The sequence below is a fragment of the Heloderma suspectum genome, chromosome 1 (assembly GCF_057233095.1).
Source record: "Heloderma suspectum isolate Gila_16-S chromosome 1, 16-S_ref, whole genome shotgun sequence".
Lineage (NCBI taxonomy): Eukaryota > Metazoa > Chordata > Lepidosauria > Squamata > Helodermatidae > Heloderma > Heloderma suspectum.
This window is the reverse complement of record NC_139458.1, coordinates 415745906-415766893: the sequence shown is the minus strand read 5'-3', so window position 1 is coordinate 415766893 and position 20988 is coordinate 415745906. Positions and strand designations below refer to the sequence as shown.

Genomic DNA, 20988 nt, shown 5'->3' with positions numbered 1-20988 from the left:
CATCTAAGCTTATATAACTATATAATATCTTATATAATATTATTGTAAATAAGTGTGTGTGTGTGTGTATCCTATAAATATCTGTATTTGTTCATCTTATGCTGAAGGCCTAATACACTGCTACTTTAATACTGATGGTGTAATAAGGGGAAGGTTTTACTAGAGTGTTGTGGTGGCAGAGAACTATAAGGGATAAAATGTGGATTTATAATACAGCCTGAAGAAGGATTGATAGTCAGATTCTCTACAGTTTGGGAATGTTTGGTGGGATAGAAACCCACTATAATAGGTAACATTTTTTGTCAGATTTGGTGTCCTAGTGGTGGGATTTCAGAACACCAGTCACCCATTTTTCCCCATTTGGTGGTGGCGGTGTGAAATAAGTCACAATCTCCAATATTAGTGTACACTGTTTATACTGACAAACTGTAAAACCCCACCACCACCCTTTTGAAACACAGAGCAAGTATTTGGTCAGGTAAACATGTCAAACCACACTTACTCCTGCTCTCAGATACATCCCTACACACTCTTGCATAAAATTCTAATATTTGTGGTGTTCTTATATTTCAGGTTGGAGAAGACTGTTCTAACCACTAAACCATGCTGTCTCAAGTGTACCTGCTATAAGAGTTTGTACACATATAGATAGTTCTCTGGTAATCTAGTATATGCTAAAAGTGAACTCATTCTCCATATGGATTCTTGTGTGTGGATGGAGTTATTTTGACTACATGAGGGAGATATTGGGGAACTTGGGGGATTCCCCAAGGCTTGCAGAAGTACAAAAAGTCTTTAGGAAATAAAGCCTATGTGGGCAATCCCCACCACCACCAAGAAAAGAGCCCAATGAGGACTGAGCATGCTCGGTGGACACAGAATGCTATTAGGGGGAAAATACAAAACTGGAGGGAAGGAGAAATGCAGTGAGGTATCCTAGAAAAGGGCATACCTCACTGACTGGAACCCTGAACAGGAGCATGCCACACTGCAGCATTTTGTTGCAGGCCCCACTTGAATATACTAATAGAGATCTCAGTTTTCAGAGAGCCAGTTCTTTATGGAGCCAAAATGGCACTGCCCATGCACTAGAGTGAGGTTTTAGCAGACTTGGGAGGACCTTAAGGGTTGCAGATATACACCAGTCTTTAACGGGGGAAGCTGTAAGGTGCCCCCCCCCAATAGCCCAAAGATGACTGAACATGGTTAGTGGGCAGGGAATGCTGATGGGGAGGGATGAGATGGAAACTGGGAGAAGGAGGATTGGACTGGATTAAAGAGGAAGGGGTGCATTTGAACATGTGCAGAGTGCCTTTTCTCCACCACCAGAGCGTCACCACAACCAGCTCCCCACCTAACTGGGGCTACAAAGGTTAGAGCTTGCAAATCGCAGAAAGCCCGGATTGGCAGTGCTGACGTGGCACAGTGGTTAGAGTCTTGTACTAAAACCAGGAAGACCTGGGTTTAAATCTCTACCCCACCACAAAGCTCGCTGGCTGAGCCTCAGCTATTCACTACCTCTCAGCAAACCTACTTCACAGGGTTGTTGTATGGATAAAAAGGGGGAACTCTCTTTACTCGGAAGTAAGAAATAAATCTCGCTCCCCTGCAGTGAAAGGGTTAAAGGCTAAGTTTAGTAGCTCGCCCTAAGGCACTCTTTTGCTTCTCCAATGCTGTCTTAGATGCTATTGCAATGTTGTGATTCTTTGATGTTCTGTAGTTTTTTGTTATGTAAAGTTCCTTCTCCACTTTATTATGATCTTTCCTTTTCATTGCAAGCAGGGGGAAGAGAAAGGGGGGCGGGGTTGAAGCAATAGGAAAAAGTGCACACATAGGGAAAAATTAGGTGAGAAACAAGCCTCATTCATTGGCCTCCACGCCTTTTTTTCTTACTGTGTCCACTCACACCATACCCCACTTGTAAATAACTCCACTCCCTCCCTGGTGGCTGTGGTCACTGGAATGGGAGCGCTTGCTTCAGGTTCACAATGTAGTGGCAATGCACTATTTTTATACTGCACCTTTACACAGTATTGGTTTAAGAGGGTTTTTTTTTTAAGGTAGAGGCCACTGAGCAGAGCACAGCTATGCTTTTCAGGAATGACCGCCAGAAGTTAGTGGTAGGCAAGGTGAAGTAACTACATAAGGGAGCTCCTGAACAGTCAACTGCAAAATGGCAGAAACATTGGGGGAATATCCCTTGACTGGGGTCAGTGAGGTCACAGCCAGGTGAAAGACACACCCCTGGGCAGGGCTATCATACCAAAGTAAATGCGGAGGGTTGGTACGCACCACAACAGAAGCATAGAGGAGCCAATTTAAGGAAAAGAAACAGAATAAAAGCAGTCTCAGAAAAACCATTTTTCGGTGCAAAGCTCTGGGGTGGCTGCAGGATGGCCACGATGTCATGTGCTCCAAATGCCCTCCAAACTCAGCAAACGTGCAGCAAACCCCTTTGGGGTAACCCCCTGGAAGAGGGCATGGCTGGCTAGAACCCTAAACAGAAGCACTCCACACTGCAAAAATGTGTTGCAGGTCCTACTTCTGCAGTTCTGTTTCTGAAACTAAGCAGGTCTGGTCCTGTATGCTGTCTGTACAAGAGATTGCCTGGGAACCATATGGAAACCTCTAAAAGTGGGGGGTCTAAGCTTAATAAATAAATTCCTGGTGGCCATACCTCTTTGTCTGGGAGTGATCATGCAGAAAAGCTCTAAAATAAAAGGGTAGATGACCTCTGAAGTTTGCTTTATGTCTTACATTTTCCTGTGTGAACATTAATCTTTGTGCAGGAAAAGACATGTATTTTGTAATATATGATGGGTGGCCCAAGTGTATTTTTCACCGCAGGTACACAGATCAGGTAGACCGAAACGGCTGGTGGGAAGAGACCTTAAAAATGTGGCTTTGTTATGTCCCAAAGTGGCTTTGAGCTATTCTGAACAGACCAGGTTGTAAATAAAATAGGGCAAATGTTTGAAGAAGTGCTCAGAGTACTTAAAAGATACATTTTTATTTTTGAAAGCCTTGTAAATATAGGAATAAGGTCTTTTGCTCAGTTGGTGAATGATAGATTGGCTACTGACTAGAGTGAAATTTCAGGTGAAGGCTCCATCTTACAGTTATTGTATACAACTGGTATTGTTCTTTCCAAACCAATACATATGGTTGTTGGGCCTGCTCTGATTTAAACATCTTGCTATTTGAGAATGGAGATGACTGAGGCAATACTTTCCTTTTTCATACAATTGTCTTTCTGTCAAATGACATTAAGCTCTTGTCATTGTAAAATTTCCATCCCTTGCTTCTGTTTGAAAAATGATGAGCTGTTATCTTCATGACAGAAGATGATGAAGGCATCCCCAGAACTGCCCTTTAAAGATAATACATCTCAGAACCTCCACCTACACAGCAAAGAGAGATTTCCTGGAGTGTAGGTGTTGCCTTTCTCTCACAAGGTTCCAATTCATCTCCCACACAGACACACACCATGGGGGCGTCTCTACCACTGATTTACACTGAGCTGGCTATGCGTTGAGGTCGTTAGGGATACATGACTTCGTGGCCATCCAGCAGCCACCCTGGAACTTATCACTGAAAAACCAGATTTCCTGAGACTGCTTAAGCCCGATTCTTTTCCTCAAGTCGGGTTCTCCCTCGTATAGTTGCTGTGTGCCCCAACCCCTGCATTGACCTCGAGTATGCTAGCCCTGCCCAGGGGTGTGCCTTTCATTGTGACCGCAGTCAAGGGGCCTTTCCTGTGTGTTTCCCTGTCCCTGCACAAACCAATTAGTGTCTACTCAGGAGTAACTACCATTGTGCTCAGTGAGGCGTGTCCCCTGAATGCCCACATCAGAATTTACAGAGATACACCTCAATTGAAATGGCACAGTTTAAGCACTAATTCCCTAAATACTCTAAGGCTCCAATTCTCCATTGTTTGGTTTATTGCCTTTGGAAGTAACTACTTCACTGCTTCATTATAGAGATCCCATGCAGTATCGTTTTGGTTAGAAAGGGGGCTGGTTTCCCATCCCTGTGTTCTGTCTCCCCCCCCCCCACTTTCCCAGCCCAAGCATGTGTGTGTCTACTCGAAAGTAACTCTCACTGTGGTTAATGAGGCTTGCTCCTGAAATGCAGGTGCATCTGGACCTTCAGGGGAAAGGAGAAAGGGAAGCCTCTCTTATTGGTTGAGCCACCCCTGCCAGTCAGATGACATTCACTCCAACCCCCAAACCCGACCCAGAAGTATGTTCTGTGAAGCAATTTTTACTGGTGTGGAGCACTTGCCTGTGGAGCCCTGCATGGACCAAAGCACAGCAAAGCTGATTCCTTTTTAAAAATCCGGTACTCCTCCATTTGCTTCTTCTGTTGTTGTGGAAACACCCCCATGTCTATTCTTTCATACTGTATCTTACCCAAAACACACACGTACCCCTCAAAGGCTTCAGTTTCAAGAGACGGTTCTCATTCTGGCTTCAAGCCTACCCCAATCTGGTGTTCTCCAGCTATGTTGGACTACCATCCCATATTCCCTAGCCAGGTTGTGTAAGGCTGGTCTGGATTATTCAGTTTCCTAATGAAAAGAGCTTAGCTATTGGCCTGTGGATGGTTTGAGGTGTAAGTGTATGTGGAAGGAGGAATGGGGAGACCCAAATAGCAAAAACCTGAATATAAGTAATCTGATATATTTACTTATTTGATTTACATGAGCTTTAATGAAATATAATTATATTTTAAACCTTTGCCCAAAGAAAATGTTTTAAATATTAAAAAGAGAAAATACAAAAAGCATAAAACACTAAATGTAACATATTTTTATTTATTTATTTATTAAATTTATTAATCGCCCATCTGACTGGTCACCCAGCCACTCTGGGCGATGTACAACCCACCATAAACAATTTAAAACAATAAAATTTTACCATAATTTTTTTTTTAAAAAAATACCCTAACCCACCCCAAATGCCTGCCTGAACAACCACGTTTTTAATGCACGACGGAAGCTCATTAAACATATATCCTTGTATTCAAAACAAAAAACATTAAGAATGAAATATAATCATGGATTCATATACCATTTTATTAGAAGGGAAGAATAAACCAAGTAATTAATTACAACAAGTATAATGATAAATTGCTCAAGTTAAGGTATGCCATATAATAATATAGTACAAAAGGCCCCCATATTAAACATAGTCTTTTTCAATTTGTTTACCTTATTTTGTCTTATTATAAATAAAATTATATTTCAATAAAATTAAAAAGTTAGTGCCAAGTGTTGGTGCCTTTACATTCACAGGCTAGAACTCTGGAAGCCATGACTAATAATACCAGTTTACTATTTATATGGTACTTCTACATGTTAAAAGCCCTGTGTGTATGTGTGTATACACATACACATGTAATTTTTACAATAGCCCTGTAAAAGTGGGTTAGACCTGGCACCAAGAGGCTGTTAAAAAGTTGTGAATATGAGATTATTTGTTCCAATCGAATCCCACTGTATTCTGCTGTAACACATCTGCTGCCCTCAGATGTTTTGGCCTACAACTTTGATCAGACCTAGCCAGCATAGCCAATGGTGAGGGATCATGCCAGTTGCAGTCCAAAAGACCTGGAGGGCCACAGGTTGCCCACCCCTGTGCTAGAAGTAACCATGGCTGTCTACTTTTGATTTCAAGAATACTACCCCTTTGATAGGGGTAGATACTGATAGGTGTAACTTGGGAGGAATCTAATGGGCCGTAGGTGGAACCAAGACAGAATTTGGAAGGTTGAGGCAAAGCCAGGAAAAACACAGTGAATTATGGACACAGCCTGAAAGAATGTGTGGTAGAGGGGTCATGGGTGAAATCTGACAAAACCAGGAGTTTACTCACTTTTGAGATAACACTTGAACTGATTTTGACTCTTAATTGCCTATGTCAGGGATATAGGACTTTCACCATAGAGGTGTGGGGATAGAGCAAGGCCCCTGTCTCCATCCAGAGACAATGCAGGCCAATGTCAGCTTTCTATTTACTTTTATTTTTCAAATTCAATACCCTGTCCTTCAGTTCAATGACTTTCTAAGACAGCTTACAACAATGATTTGAAATCAGTCTTTAAAAAATACAGACAGCAGTAATATGATCAAAACTAAAATGCTTGGGCAAATAAAAAGGCCTTCACTGCGTGGTGAGAAGTCATGAGATTTGACACCAGGCTATCCTCCTTGGGAGGAGCAGTCAGGAGATGGGGCACTGTGACCAATAGGCCCTTTCCTGGTCACCACCCATCTGATCTTTGATGGCAACCTTGGCAGGGCCACTAGAGGAGGGCTTCAGATGATGTATTTATTATTTATTTTTAAGATATATACTAGGGGCACAGAACCTCTTTTAGTCTGAGGACTGAATTCAATTTCAAGAGAAGCTCTTGGGGGCCACCTTCCAGTGGTGGGCAGGGCTGAAGGGAAAAGGAATGGGGCCAAAATACCAAACATAACAGCATACTTTACCTGAAAGCTAATAATATTAATACTAAAAACCTGAGGATTCAAACATACACATATACAAATGCATGGCAAAGGCCAGAGTGAGAGCTGTGCAGTCTCAGGGCAACAGTTATCTTAACAGACAGATTCCAGTGGTGCACGCAGTCCTTCAGTGCAGAAGTTCATGCTCTGTGTTACTCTAGCTTTTGTGGTGTGCGCATGGGACTCCCTGCAGCCACAGAAGATCATTAGGTCAGAATGAAAATGTGCAAAGGCACAACCTCTGTGAAATCCCCCAAGGGCTAGCTAATAGGCTAAAGCCTGAAGTGATATGAAAATGCCCTACCCAGGCCTTTGCCAACCAATAAATCTTCCTTCATTCCCACATAATGGAACTCCATATTTATTGACTTTGATTAAACAATCAGACTTTCCAGCGGTGAAAGCTCCAGGCACTGTGCCAGCTTGCCTTACGATAAACACAGCAGCGAACAGCCAACAGTATTAAATACTTTCCTGCACTGATAAGATGTTGTCAATTCATCCAGCAGTAGTATTAAATGATCGCAGACATAAACGTTGGCAGACAGAAGCCTGAAACAATCATGCAAATGAACTCAGCCAGCCAGAGAATCAAAGCAACAGGAAAAACCCATCCACCCACTCCAAGCACGCTTGCCATCCTTCCTCAAAACATAACTTTTGCAGTGCAACAAAGTCCTCCAGTGGAAACCCTGTTGTTGTTTCAATTATGATGGATGGACTGCAATTCCTAGCTTACTAGGGTAAACTTGTAGAGAGCAAGTGCCAAAGCAATCCTATCTTGGACACAGTGTGCCAATAATACATTTTCAAAGAACTGGAGGCAGTACTGGAGCAGCGATTCCCTTTGGTGCACACTCCCCGCACCCCCTCTGTTTCCTGCCATGGTCTGTGGTTGAGTTAGTTTTGCAGTTTCATGGCATCTTCCACCTGTACTCTGGAAAAGCCACAACAAGTCCACAAGAAGTTCAATCAGCATTGCTAATTTGGTGTGACTTATTGGGGGAGCTTATGGAATAGGGCCCATGGTGAAGAATATAATTCTTCCATCATGCCTAGAGCAATTTTAGAACTGTTTTTAAAGCAGTTTTAAAGTTTTTTTTACAGTATGTGAAAGGATGCCCTGCCCTTGTTGCCCTGCTTTGGGGTTACCCAGGACCACCTGCTGGCCACTGTTGAATCATGATGCTGGATTACATGGACTCTTGGTCTGAACCAGTGGGATTCTTATGTTCTTACACTGTCATGGGTATGCGTGCTCTTTAAATATGGCTCTTTCAAAAGTAAGCAAAACAGTGCAAGGCTACCTCTCCTTCCAAATGTTTTTGGACCTAAACTCTGATCAGCACCAGCCAGCATGGCCAGTGATCAGGAACCCTGGGAGAGGTAGTCCAAAACACCTGGCGGGCACGAGGTTGGGGAAGGCTGACCTATGCAAATGCTTTCTTCTCTTTTTTCTTTCCACCTCAGGAATGAAATTGACTATATCTGCTTTCCCCAACCTGGTGCCCTCCAGAAGTGTTGGACTACAACTTCCACCAACGTCCAGCCAGAATGGCCATGCTGCCTGGAGGATGATGGGAGTTGTAGCCCAAGACTGGAAGCCACCAGGTTGGCGAAGGCTGGACTGTACCTAAAGTACTTGTGAGTTTCACTGCTTCATTGGCTTCAGTAAAACTAGGGAAACCGACTGCAATTTGAAAAAAGTTAAATGGAGAAGGATAAGACTTTTTTTTTTTACCAGCCAGCCCCTTCTCCATCCTTAGGTTTATACAACTGTCAACCTGCAAAAGCTGGATGAGGGCCAGTTTCACTATAGTGGGGAAAAACATTTTTATTCAGGTAGGCCTTTGGCATTTAAGCTGGTCTGCTGCTGGAGGGGCTTTTATTGCATTGGATCCTGTTCATGTCTTTTGTTGTTGTGTGTTTAATTGTATTTTTAATTTATTTGTTTTTATGTTATACCCCAATTAACATTTGTTTTAATCTCTGTGTTATTACTGTTAGACACCTTGAGTGCCATTTCTGGTGGAAAGGTGGGATATAAATGTAATAAGTAAAGAGAATGTCACTCCCACAGTTCACAAAAATAACAGTGTATACACAGTCCTGTCCCATTACAATCCTGTAAAGCAAGCCTCAACCACAATTTTTCCATTATTTCTGCCTAGCACTATGTCCATTCAACATGAGATAGAATATAGATCAGGAAAACAATTTGTCAAGAGCTAGCCAAGGCAGTGAAATGAAACTGACCTCTTTCTTTTGTCTCTGTCTTTTCTTTTTATTTATTTTTCAACTTTCAGGGAAGGCTGCAAAGGGAATTTGAAAGAGGAGCAGCCCCATAAAAGTGAGATGGGCTGTGCAATTGTGAAGATATCACTGTGGGGGGAGTGAGCCAGTCACTGGGCATTTCTACACCAGACTAAATTCCCACAACTTTACTGGGGCTTTCTGCTTCCGTTTTAAATGCAGGATCACGATGGGCTCCCTTTGCATGTGCTTCCTTTCCCCCCTGCCTCCCCCCCCCTTATCTGCGTGTTCTATGTTTCATTATACAGTCACCAGATGGTGCGGTGGTCTAGCTCTTCCTATTGCGCAACTTCCTCTTTTCATGAGGAAACTCAACTCAAATTGGAGATAATGATAGCTCATTATCTCCAATTTAAAAAAAAATGGGATAAAAGTCATTTAGAGTGGGAGACGCCCTGGAGGTTGACATGGTCATGTAAAGGACCCGCAAACTTCCATGAGTAACCGATCTCAATCGCAGGATAAAAGCCTGTGGAGAAGCCCACTGTTTGTCAGCCTAACTTACCTCACAGGGTTGAAGTGAGGATAAAATGGAGAGGAGGATCATATACACTGCCTGGTCTCCTTGGAGAAAAAGGCAAGATATAAATGTAATAAATAAAGTTGCATCTAGTTTGCTCCTCATTATAGCAACTGATGGGTAGAGAAAGAGCTGCATTTTCCCAGCAACAACATTTTGTGGTTTAAGTGCTGCAAAAATGCAGATTCTCAGAAAGAAAAGTGAAGTCTTGAAGAAAGACATCTGATTAATAGCCATACTACTTTGATCTTTCCATAGCATGTCCATGCCTCCTTAAGAAGGTTCACCTGATATTCTGAGAATCATGCAGTAAGGTTTTTATCATACAATATTAGCAGTAGGGAATATTTCCACAACAGATTTTCTAATCTATATGCAGTAATGGCAGGTCTTGTACAATAGCTTATGGTGCAACAGCAACATGTTCAATGTGAATGCTTTGAACTATGAACTCTCTAGGATAGAGTACTGGGACAAGGGCTTCCTTGAATATGGAAAGAATATCTTGAAAACAACAATTTCAAAAAAAATATTTTAAAGCGTGAAACGTTCCTATGTATTCCAATTATTGGTGTCTTTCTGTTAAAACAGGGTTCTACCCTTCTTCTCCCCTACCATCAACCCACTGGGATATTACAATTCCCATAGGATATTTTCACACCCAGTTTAGCACATGATGAAAGGCAGCCGGCTGGATGCCAAAGGATAAGAGAAATATCTTCTAGGCCACACAAGAGCCACGAGGCTATTGTTTCCATGAGGGTGTCCTCTGTGGTTGTTTTAGACTTTTTTTTGTCAACGTGAATCTTAAGGTCAATGTCTTAAGATCCATGGATGGGTAGATCTGTGTCCAGATGTGCACCCATATGATGCCTAATTCATTCCTGTGAAACTGACATGAAATGAACACATTTTCAGAAGTAACGAGTTGAAACCAAAGCTCTGTCACTGCCTGCAAAACAGGTTTTGCTCCCAATTAATCCTAAAACTATTGCCAACTTTAAAAGTCATTTATTCCAGAGCAGCCATAAGGCTCCTTCACAAACAGGGTTAAAAATACCACTGTATAGCATGCTACCAAATATCATATTTCCATAGCTGACCTCATGCACTGAAAGGGTTTGGTGTTCTTAAAAAATCTTTTTAAAAATCCGTTGTCATTTAGGGCCAAACTAGACTTGACATTTGTCACATAGTTTGCCCTTGCATAGCCAATTTTTAAAGAATAAGTAGCCAGCATGGGGTTTGAGGGAGCAGATGGATCAGGACTGTGGCATGGGATTTTAAGAGGAGGGGATTTTAAACCGCGCCCCGCAGTCCAGATTGGAACTGAAGGTCAATGAGAGCTTTCCTCCCACTGTGAATGGCGGGCATGGGTGGGGATTCCTGTTGGGAAAGGGTTAAAGCTCCCCCCACCCCAAATTCCATAGTCCCAGGCTGGCTCAAGTTATTTTAAATAAATCTGGTATTTTAAATCAACAAGGGCAAGCTACGTGACAAATGTCACATCTAGTTTGGCCTCAAGCTTACTTTTTGAAAGCATTGCAGGTGCTGCTTTTGCTTCATGTCGAAAACGTCTGCATTTTTTAAGAAGATGGCATTTCTCATACACAGCTTTGGTCTAGTACTGCTGCTTCAGTACCTTAAAGGTCAAACTGCAAAAACAGGATCAACCTAGGCTTGCATTTGGCACATGTGGCTTAAACTGATTCTTATCTGCAGAGATAAGCTTGATAGATCTTTTGGTGACAGCAGAATGTTTTGGAGAAGGGTAAGCCACTTGCTTTTCTGCATGTTGTTCGAGCTCAAAATGAAATCTTTATAAGGATGTTCTCAAAGTAAATCTTTCCCTAGTAGCTGTAATTTTTTAAAACAGGTGCTTATGGGCTCTATAACCCTACCCCTAACCCTGACAGAAGCCACCAATGTGATTTGAAGACTCAGACTAAAATCACCTTCAGCTTCTCTATATAGAGAAGAAAAAAGCTCTTCTGTGAAAGATAAAATCTAACAAAAAGCAGAGGAGTTGAGTCAAGGGGGAAAAACCAAAATGATTTTGTGACTTCCAAAAGTCTAGAGATAATTCAACAGTTGTTGCCGAATTCCTGCAAAATATGACTTAAGCAACAAAATATACGGTGTTGAGACTGAGTTTCTGTTCATACAAACAGCAGATGAGCTGGCAAAACTGTTCCTCAGCTGTCCCATTTTAGACTGCAATTGAGTGTGTGTGTGCGTGTGTGCGTGTATGTACGTGTATACAGATGAACAGATATCTGTTTATCGCCCTTCCTAACCTGGTGCCCTCCATATCTGTTGGACTACAATTCCCATCATTCCCAACCAAGGTACCAGGATGGGGAAGACTGACTCACTCTCTCTCTCTCTGTCTCTCTCTCTCTCACACACACAGCATTCAATTTCCATCTACACATCTTACAAGTAGAAAAGTTGATGTCAGGGTTTTGCCGCATCTTCTCCCTGTAGCTGCACATTTTAGGGCAGAGGGGAATAGGGTTTCAGCATGGGGCCGAATTCTCCCCCGCTCCACAGGCTGAATGTCAGAGGGCACAGCCATGCCTGCTGATGGATGTGACCAGACCCACTGACATCATCACTCCACCCCTGACGATTTTGACTTTCTCTGTGCCTCTCTCAGCATGGTAAAAGGGACTCAGAGAGTGCTGGGAGGAGGGACCCACTTCCCCCAACCTGCTTCAGCTCAGCTGGGGACCAGCTTCTCCCCTCTCCATGCCTTCCCCCATTGGACATGATACGGGGTGGGCAAAGCATTTAGTGTGCCATTCCCCACCCCAATTGGAATGGGGAGCAGCAGGCTAAGTAAGGGGAATCCCCTTGTTATCTCCAATCTGTGACCACAGATAACAAGAGGATTCCTATCCTCTTTTCCTCCCCAAGACCTCATTAGCCTCAAGGCAAGTGGATAGGTCATGGGGAGGGGAGTGGCTGGAACATGCAGAGGGAGTCCAAGCCCCTGCTGGCCAGATGTGGATCCTCCATGGGCCAGATGAGGCTTGCAGGCTAGCATTTCCCAATCTGATTTAGGGGAAGATTGGTAACAAAAGAGCAGCTGTCCCCAGCCCAAATCTACCTATGTGCAGTTGCCAGTTAGCAATTCAGTTAACAACACTGAAAAGTGACAATTAGCTGTTTGACAGGGAGGGGAGAATGGAAGGGCACCAGACCCACTACCCCCTGGTTCCCAACTTCCAACAAACACAAATCAGTCTCCAACCAGGGTTACCTGCACACCCAGATGGTGAAATGGGTGGGGAAATTGCACTCATAGCAGCAATTTGCATGCACAATTCCCCACTGAATTGTCCATGCAATTCAATGAATTGTGCTCGCCTTATTCCTTGCACATATGGCCCTCCCTAACTGGATTGGGATGGCTGTCATTTGGGCGGCTGATCTCCCATTACCAATCTTCTCATTGAGGAACACTTCGAAAGATTCTGAAGACACCCAGTGTTCCTAGGATCATGGTCTACAAATCATTGCCTTAATGTCAGCAATATAAAATGAGTGCACAAGCTCTTTGTCAAGAACTGAGGCCAGAATTTAAAAAGCAAAAACGAACACAGAAAATTACAAAGCAGACGAATGAAAAGAAAAGGTGGGGACCCCCCCCAAACTGTCTCTATGCCAATTGCCATGAAAGTAGTTTTCTGCTATTTAATTAGCATGAATAACAGCTAGATAGGGAAATGGTTTCCTCTTAGATCACTTTCTCTTCTAGTCATGTTCACGTAACATCCCCATGGCAACTCTGGAGAAATATGGAAAGTAATATTAAGGAAAGCATTAAGTGTTAGTTTCTTTTAATGTTATGTGGCAGCTGGAAACAGAAAGTAGAAGTCATGTGATCAGCCCAATCTCTAAAGACCAGTGACACACTCTGAGGGTCATTGCTTTTGATATTAAGAAAAACTGAACAAATCCTAGGATAGCATACCATGTGATTTCAGAGGGAAATATTTTCATGGCCAAGCAAAAAAAACCCTACCCAGTAGACCTATTTCACACCTTAATAGATGTGTGGGTGTGATACAAAACCCTCCACAGGCATGCACATTCACTTCAAGCATGCAGAGAGCTTCCTCCTGCTCACTGAAGAACATAGGGAACTTCCTAAAAGCCTGGGACTACACCATGATTAATGGGCGATTGTCAGAGATTCCTAGGGTTGCAGTAAAAATGTCACATTCTCCCCCTCTCCCTCACTCAGAACATCCCCGTTAAATCAGACCAATGTTCCATCGATTCCAACATTCTGTTTCTCACAGTGGCCAACCAGATGCCTTTGGGAAGCCCAGAAGGAGGACAAGAAGGCAACAGCCTCTCTCACTGTTGAGGCCGAGCAACAAGGGTTTAGTGGTGCTCTACTCCCAGGCATTTAATGGCATATGATGGGACATCTATGTCTGCTGTTTTGAACAGGTCTATTAGGGAAAATATTGTTTATCTCAAATTGTTTTTAGCTGTTTATAGCATTTATTGTTTGTGTTAAAAAAAATTAGACTGTTTTTATCATGTTAATTTTTTTGTAATGCTGGTGTATTTTTTATGAATTGTTGTAAACCCCCAGAGAGCTTCGGCTATGGGGTGGTATAGAAATGAAAATAATAATAACAACAACAACAACAACAATAATCTGAAGTGGGAGGTTCAGAGGCAATAGGATAGCCATCTTCAAATATTTGAAGGGCTGTCACACAGATGATGGAGCAAATTATTGTTTTTGTTGCTCCAGAGAGTAGGACTGAAACCAGTGGGTACAAATGACAGGAAATGGGATTTTGACTAAACATGAGGAAGTACATCCTGATGGTACGAGCAGTTTGACAGTGAAACAGACTACCTTGGCAGGGGGTTGACTTCCCTTTGTTAGAGGTTTTTAAGCAGAGGCTGAATGGCCACCCACTGGGTACTACAGTGGGGAATTTCCTGCATTAGCAGGGGGTGGACTAAATGATCTTTGAGATCCCTTGCAGCTCCATGATTCTATTACTATTATCAAGTCCAAGGCTCTTACCAGGTATGCCTCAGTCAACCTACACCATTCACAGAAATCTGAGTCACTGAGTGGGAAGGAAGGTCATCCAGTGCAACCCCCAATCTCATAACAATATTATTACACGAATGCTTGGGGGTGCTGTTCTTCCCCGTGTGCTCTGTGAATAAAGGTACCCTATACCCTTTCCCTACAGGCCATTCTGTATCAAATGGACAGGTTTAGAATCATAGAATCTTAGAACAGTAGGGTTGGAAGGGGCCTACAAGGCCATCGAGTCCAACCGCCTGCTCAATGCAGGAATCCAAGTCAAAGCATCCCTGACAAGTGGCTGTCCAGCCTCATCTTGAATGCCTCCAGTATGGGAGAGCCCACCACCTCCCTAGTTCATGGGTTCCATTGTCGTATTGCTCTAACAGTCAGGAAGTTTTTCCTGATGTTCAGCTGGAATCTGGCTTCCTCTAACTTGAGCCCATTATTCCGTGTCCTGCACTCCGGGATGATCGAGAAGAGATCCTGGCCTTCTGCTCTGTGACAACCTTTCAAGTACTTGAAGAGTGCTATCATATCTCCCCTCAGTCTTCTCTTCTCAAGGCTAAACATGCCCAGTTCTTTCAGTCTCTCTTCATAGGGCTTTGTTTCCAGTCCTCTGATCATCTTTGTTGCCCTCCTCTAAACCCTCTCCAGTTTGTCTGCATCCTTCTTAAAGTGTGGTGCCCAGAACTGGACACCGTACTCCAGATGAGGCCTAACCAGTGCTGAGTAGAGGGGAACTAGTACTTCCCGGGATTTGGAAACTAGGCTTCTATTAATGCAGCCCAAAATAGCATTTTGAAGAGCACTGGGCCCAGGACTGAGCCCTGCGGTACCCCACTCGTTACCTCTCCCCAGTTTGAGAAGGTCCCATTGATCAGCACTCTTTGAGTCTGATTCTGTAGCCAACTGTGGATCCACCGGATCGTTGTTTCATCTAGCCCACTTTGAGCTAGTTTGCTCATCAGGATATCATGGGGCATTTTGTCGAAAGCTTTGCTGAAGTCGAGGTATATGATGTGCACAGCATTCCCACAGTCTACAAGGGAGGTTATCTGATCAAAAAATGAGATCAGATTTGTCTGGCAGGACTTGTTTTTGACAAATCCATGTTGGCTTCGAGTAATCACGGCATTGTTGTCAAGGTGCTTCCAGATGGATTGCTTTATCATCTGCTCCAGAATTTTCCCAGGGATTGATGTCAGACTGACTGGTCTGTAGTTCCCAGGTTCCTCCTTTTTACCCTTTTTGAAGATAGGGACAACGTTAGCCCTCCTCCAGTCATCTGGCACTTCCCCCGTCCTCCATGATTTCTCAAAGAGAATAGACAGTGGTTCTGAGAGTTCTTCTGCCAGTTCCTTTATTACTCTAGGATGCAGTTCATCTGGCCCTGGAGATCTGAACTCATTCAAAGTAATTAGGTGTTCCTCGACCATATGCCTATCGATCTCAAGCTGCAATCCTGCCCCTTCAGCCTGAACTTCGCCTTTGCCAGGGGGGTCACAGACCCTCTTTTGGGAGAAGACTGAGCCAAAGTAGGAATTGAGCACCTCTGCCTTTTCTTTGTCATCTGTTATCGTTTTGCCATCCTTATTTAATAGCTGAACAACCATTTCTTTCCTCTGCCTTTTACTATGCACGTAGCTGAAGAAAGCCTTTTTGTTGTTTTTAGCATCCCTTGCTAACCTCAGCTCATTCTCAGCTTTAGCCTTCCTGACACCATCCCTGCAATTCTGTGCTACCTGCCTGTACTCTTCCTTTGTTATTTGGCCTTCTTTCCACTTCCTATATGTGTCTTTTTTTGTCTTCAGGTCATCCCTAAGCTTTTTGTGAAGCCACATTGGCTTCTTCTGTTGTCTTCCACCTTTTCTTCTTGTTGGAATTGTTTGTGATTGTGCCTTTAGAATTTCCTTTTTTAAAAGCTCCCACCCACCTTGGACTCCTTTTCTCATTAGCGTCGCTTGCCATGGGACCTTACTGATCATTGTTCTGAGTTTATTAAAATCAGCTTTCCTAAAATCCAGGGTACGCATTTGACTACACTCGGCTTTTGCTTCCCTTAGAACCAAGATCTCAAGTGCAACATGGTCGCTTTCCCCCAGAGTTCCTGGAACTGCTACTTTATCCACTAAGTCATCTCTGTTGGTTAGGATCAAGTCAAGGATAGCCGATCCTCTAGTTCCTTCCTCTACTTTCTGTAGGAGGAAGTTATCCGCCACACAAGTCAGGAATTTCCTGGAGGGGCCATGTTTTGCAGAATTTGTCTCCCAACAAATATCGGGGAAATGGAAGTCCCCCATTACTACTACATCATGCTTCCTTAAAACATTGGCTATTTGCTTTTCAAAAGTTTCATCCTCGTCTTCTCCTTGGTTGGGTGGCCGGTAGTAGACTCCGACCACCAGGTTCCTTTTATTCTTTGCTCCATTTATTTTGATCCAGATGCTCTCGATTCTCGGTTTTGATCCAGATGCTCTCGTTTCTCAGAGTACACCGCTTTACTTTCTCTATAGGAATGGGTTCCAAACTAAACATGACACCATTCATGCAGTTAGCAATTGTGTGAATGGAATTTTAAGTGTAATTAGCGGGGAGGGGGGAGGTCCCTGTTCTGGATCAGGACTGCAGCAAGGGCAAAGGGTTAAAGCCCCTTCTTCCACCTCCACCAGAGTCCTGATCTCGATCAGGCCCCTTGCACCCGCAGTTTACACTTTTAAATTATTGCCAATTGAGTGAATGGTGCCACACTTTGGCCCTGGGTGGAAACCATTCACTTATATGAGAGATAATAAAGGGGTATCTGGGACAGGTCTGGAGTGGAGCCTAAATCCTGCTCCCTGGGGACTCCAGCCTGCTCAGATTGGCATTGCCTCATCATGGGTACATAAGGATCTGTCGTATGCTGACCTAGTTTGCACTTAATGGCAGCAATTCCTGGATTGTTTAACCGAGGAATTCCTGGGGATGAACGAAGCATCCAATCATGCAAGCCATTTCCACTTTTAATCAACAATGCAGGAACACACACACACACCCTGTTCCTAGGTTCTTTTGTGATATGCGAAGATGGAAAAGCCGAGTTGTTTATCGGTTAAACAACCCAGAGTTAACTCAACAATTGCCCGTGGTTTGTTTTGGGGCTAACTCTGGATTCTTCCCATAAACAACCCAGAGTTCCTTGGCTGTTGATTAAAAGCAGAAAGGGTTCACGCGCTCTGCTCACCCCCGACAATACAGTCCTCTGTATCAGTTGAACAACCCAGGAATTCCCACCGTGACGTATAAATCGGGTTAGTGAGTCAGACCATTGGTCCATCTAGGCCAGTGTTGTCAACACTGACTAGCAGCAGCTCTCCAGAATTTCAGGCAGGATTCTTTCCTAGTCCTATGTGGAGATGCCGGGGATCGAACCTGGGACCTTCCGCATGCAAAGCAGGTGCACCGCCATTGAGCGACAGCCCCTCTGCAGTGTTTCTTGGTCACAGTACAATGTGACAGAATGTTGGATATTGGCTTTTTTATGTATAGATATCACAGTGATCATCACTGTCGTTAGATTTTTATCTCAGTGTTTCCTACATGCTCTGTCATACAACATTCTAAAGTCAAACAAATAAAGCATGTATTAGTGGAACTATATTCAGAATGTAATCCCAAGGATCAATTTTTTTCTCTTGTGAAGAATGATGTGGTTTCTCCATTTGAAAGCTTCTTTTAGAAATCTAATGTGTCCCAGCTGGAGACACAGAAGCTTGCATTGCTCTCTAGACTGTAAGGTAGAAAGATCTGTCTAATAATGGGAAGACAGATTGCTTACCTGTAACTTAAGTATTTTGAGTGGTCATCTGTGCATTCACATATATGGGCTCTGCATCTGCACAGCGCCTTGATCAGGAACCACTGAAAAATTTATGATATTCAGTCATCTATAAACACCACAAATAAATAAATAAACCTTCCATAGCTGAGGCATTTTTGGTGGGAACCCTCCCCCACCGTCCCAGCACACATGTCCATAGCAGGTTCCCACCTATTCTATCAGTTTTTTGAGACTGCCAAAAACAGCCTCAGAACCAAGATAAACTTCAGTATTGATGGAGACACCAAAATGGGGACAGTGGGCAAGTTGTGTGAATGCACAGATGACCACTCAAAGAACTACAATTACATGTAAGCAACATGTCTTTCTTCTTCATGGTATATGTGCATCACACATATGGGCAAGTAGCAAGCTCACTTAGCAGAGTTGGGGTCAGTGTCCTCTTGGGGAACAGCCAACAAAATGGCCCATCTAAACTAGCAGTAAGCTCTAGCATGGATGTCCAGGTGGTAGTGACTGATGAAAGTTGACCAGACAGCCATTTGCCACAGTTCTGGAAGATGAACATCTCTACTAAATGTCACTGATGTAGCTATTATTCAAGTGGAATGAGCCCGAATAGGGTACAAGGCCTGCCAACTCATAAGCCAGCTTGATGGTGAATACTACCCAAGAGGAGAACCTTTGATGTGACACCGGAAATCCCTGTCCCTTACTTCCATAGCAAAGGAACAAGCAAAGTTACTTGTGAATATTCTCAGGCTGGGATCTGTAGAAAGCTAGTGCATGCCAGACATCCAGAAGATGAAGAGCAGATTCAACTGGAGAGGAAGGTGAAGGAGAAAATGCTCGCAAAACAATGTCCTGTGATTATGATGGAAGTCAGATACAATTTTAGGCAGAAAAGTCAGGTCAGGATGGAGCATTACCCTATCATGACAGAACATAAGCTGGTTCAATGTGCAAAGTTCACTTAATCTACACACCAAGGTGATTACCATTAGGAAAGCCATCTTCCAGGAGAACAGACAAAGGTCCACCATGGCTAATGGTGGTTAAGGCCTGCAGAATGACAGCCAGGCTCCATGCCAGTACTGGTCACCGAATTGATGGGGCAAGATTGCGGACTCCATGGAGAAACTGACCAGAGTGTGTGAAAAAAATGGATACTCTATCCACTGGAAGATTAGAAGCAGGGACTGCTGCTAAATAAACTCTTAAGGAAGACAACAACAAGCCCCTTCTGTAAAGGGATAAAATAAACTGTAGAATTTGTTGCAATGGGCACTGAACCAGATCGAACCATTAAGATTTGCAAAAGTGCAGAAAGACATTCATTTGCACGCATATGAGCTGACTTGCATGCCACATCAAGGATGCACTGAACCAGACTGAGTAGTCACCGAATCCCCCATGCTGTCATATGAAGTGTTTTCAGATCTGGATGGTGGATTCTGCCACAATCCCATGTCAGGTGGTTTGGGATCGATGGGAGGTGAACATACCCCCTGAGTGACAGGTGGAGGAGAAGAGCAAACCAGGATTGTCTTGGCCACCATGGGGTGAGAAGTATACAATTCATCCTATCTGCTTTGATTTTCATCAAGACCCCAGTGAGTAAATGGTGGGAAAAGACAGAATAGTGGACCCATCCAATGGTAGAGAAACGCATCTCTGAGCGATCCCAAGTCTATTCCTGACCTACTGCAGAAACATTGATGCTTGCTGTTCTGCTCTTGAGTGAACAAATCTATCTGCAGATCACTCATCTGCAAAACAGATTTAAGACCACCAACGATGCTACTGTCCACTCATAAGAGACTGAATAATTTTGGATGAGGCCATTGGCGAGGCAGTTGTCTACCCCTATGAGTACAATACAAAGAGGGGAGCACAGTGACAAATATGGAGTTTAGGCCTGAGAAGGGAAAGAGACCTCATTCCATCTCACTTGCTCAGGTAGGAAATGATAGTGATGTCCTGGATACTATCTGAACCAAGCATCCCCTTAGCTCTGTCTTGAACACCCCCAGGGCCTTTTCGATGACCAGGAGTTCCAAAAAGGTGATATGCAGAGCTGCCTCTGACATGGTCCACTTGCCCTGAATTCTCAGGGATCCACAGTGTGCACCCCATCCTGAGAAGGAAGCATCTGTTTTCACCATTTGTGACAAGGAAGGCAGAGAGAAGGGTATGCCCACTTGGAGGTGGAGGACATCTGCCCACCAAGTCAGCATAGCAGCCACGTATGTGGAGAAGTGCTATTGAGTCTGTCTGGTCTCCCACCTCAGGTTGAATGTGTGGATAAACCAGTTCTGGACTGTCTGCATCAGTAAGCACGCCAGTGCAACCACCATGGTAGTAGCTGCCGTACGTCCCAGCAGTCTCTGTACCCATCTAGCAATGACCACAATCCATATAGTTAATTCTCCTGCAAGGCATGCCAATATTGACGGCTGGTCTAGAGAGTGGAAGGCTTGACCCAAAGTAGAAAATAGTATCACAGTGATGAACTGGATGTGTTGCATTGGTATCGTGGGACTTTTCTACATTGATGTAGATACCAAGGTCTATTAGTAGATGGCAAGTAATGGACAAGGCCTTGATGATCCCGGTTCTTGTAAATGCCACTAGTAGCCAATCGTCTGTATAGTGATATACTGACACTGCTTGGATGTGAAGGTGGGCCATGACCATGGCAATACACTTGGTGAAGACCCTCAGTGCCGTAGCAACCCTGAATGGCA

At 43.7% G+C, this 20988-nt stretch overlaps 1 long non-coding RNA gene across 3 annotated transcripts in view; it reads right to left on the bottom strand.

The window, feature by feature from the left end:
* Positions 1 to 4761: 4761 nt before the first annotated feature.
* The window catches only part of LOC146360202 (uncharacterized), a 237175-nt gene continuing 220948 nt past the window's right edge, over positions 4762 to 20988 (bottom strand). For 2 of the 3 annotated variants that reach the window (XR_014786955.1, XR_014786957.1), the window contains one exon: positions 16763 to 18321. This is a non-coding gene — a long non-coding RNA (uncharacterized LOC146360202). Of the gene's footprint in view, positions 6705 to 16762; positions 18322 to 20988 lie in introns of those variants that run through there. The other variant, XR_014786956.1, reaches the window with a different exon arrangement.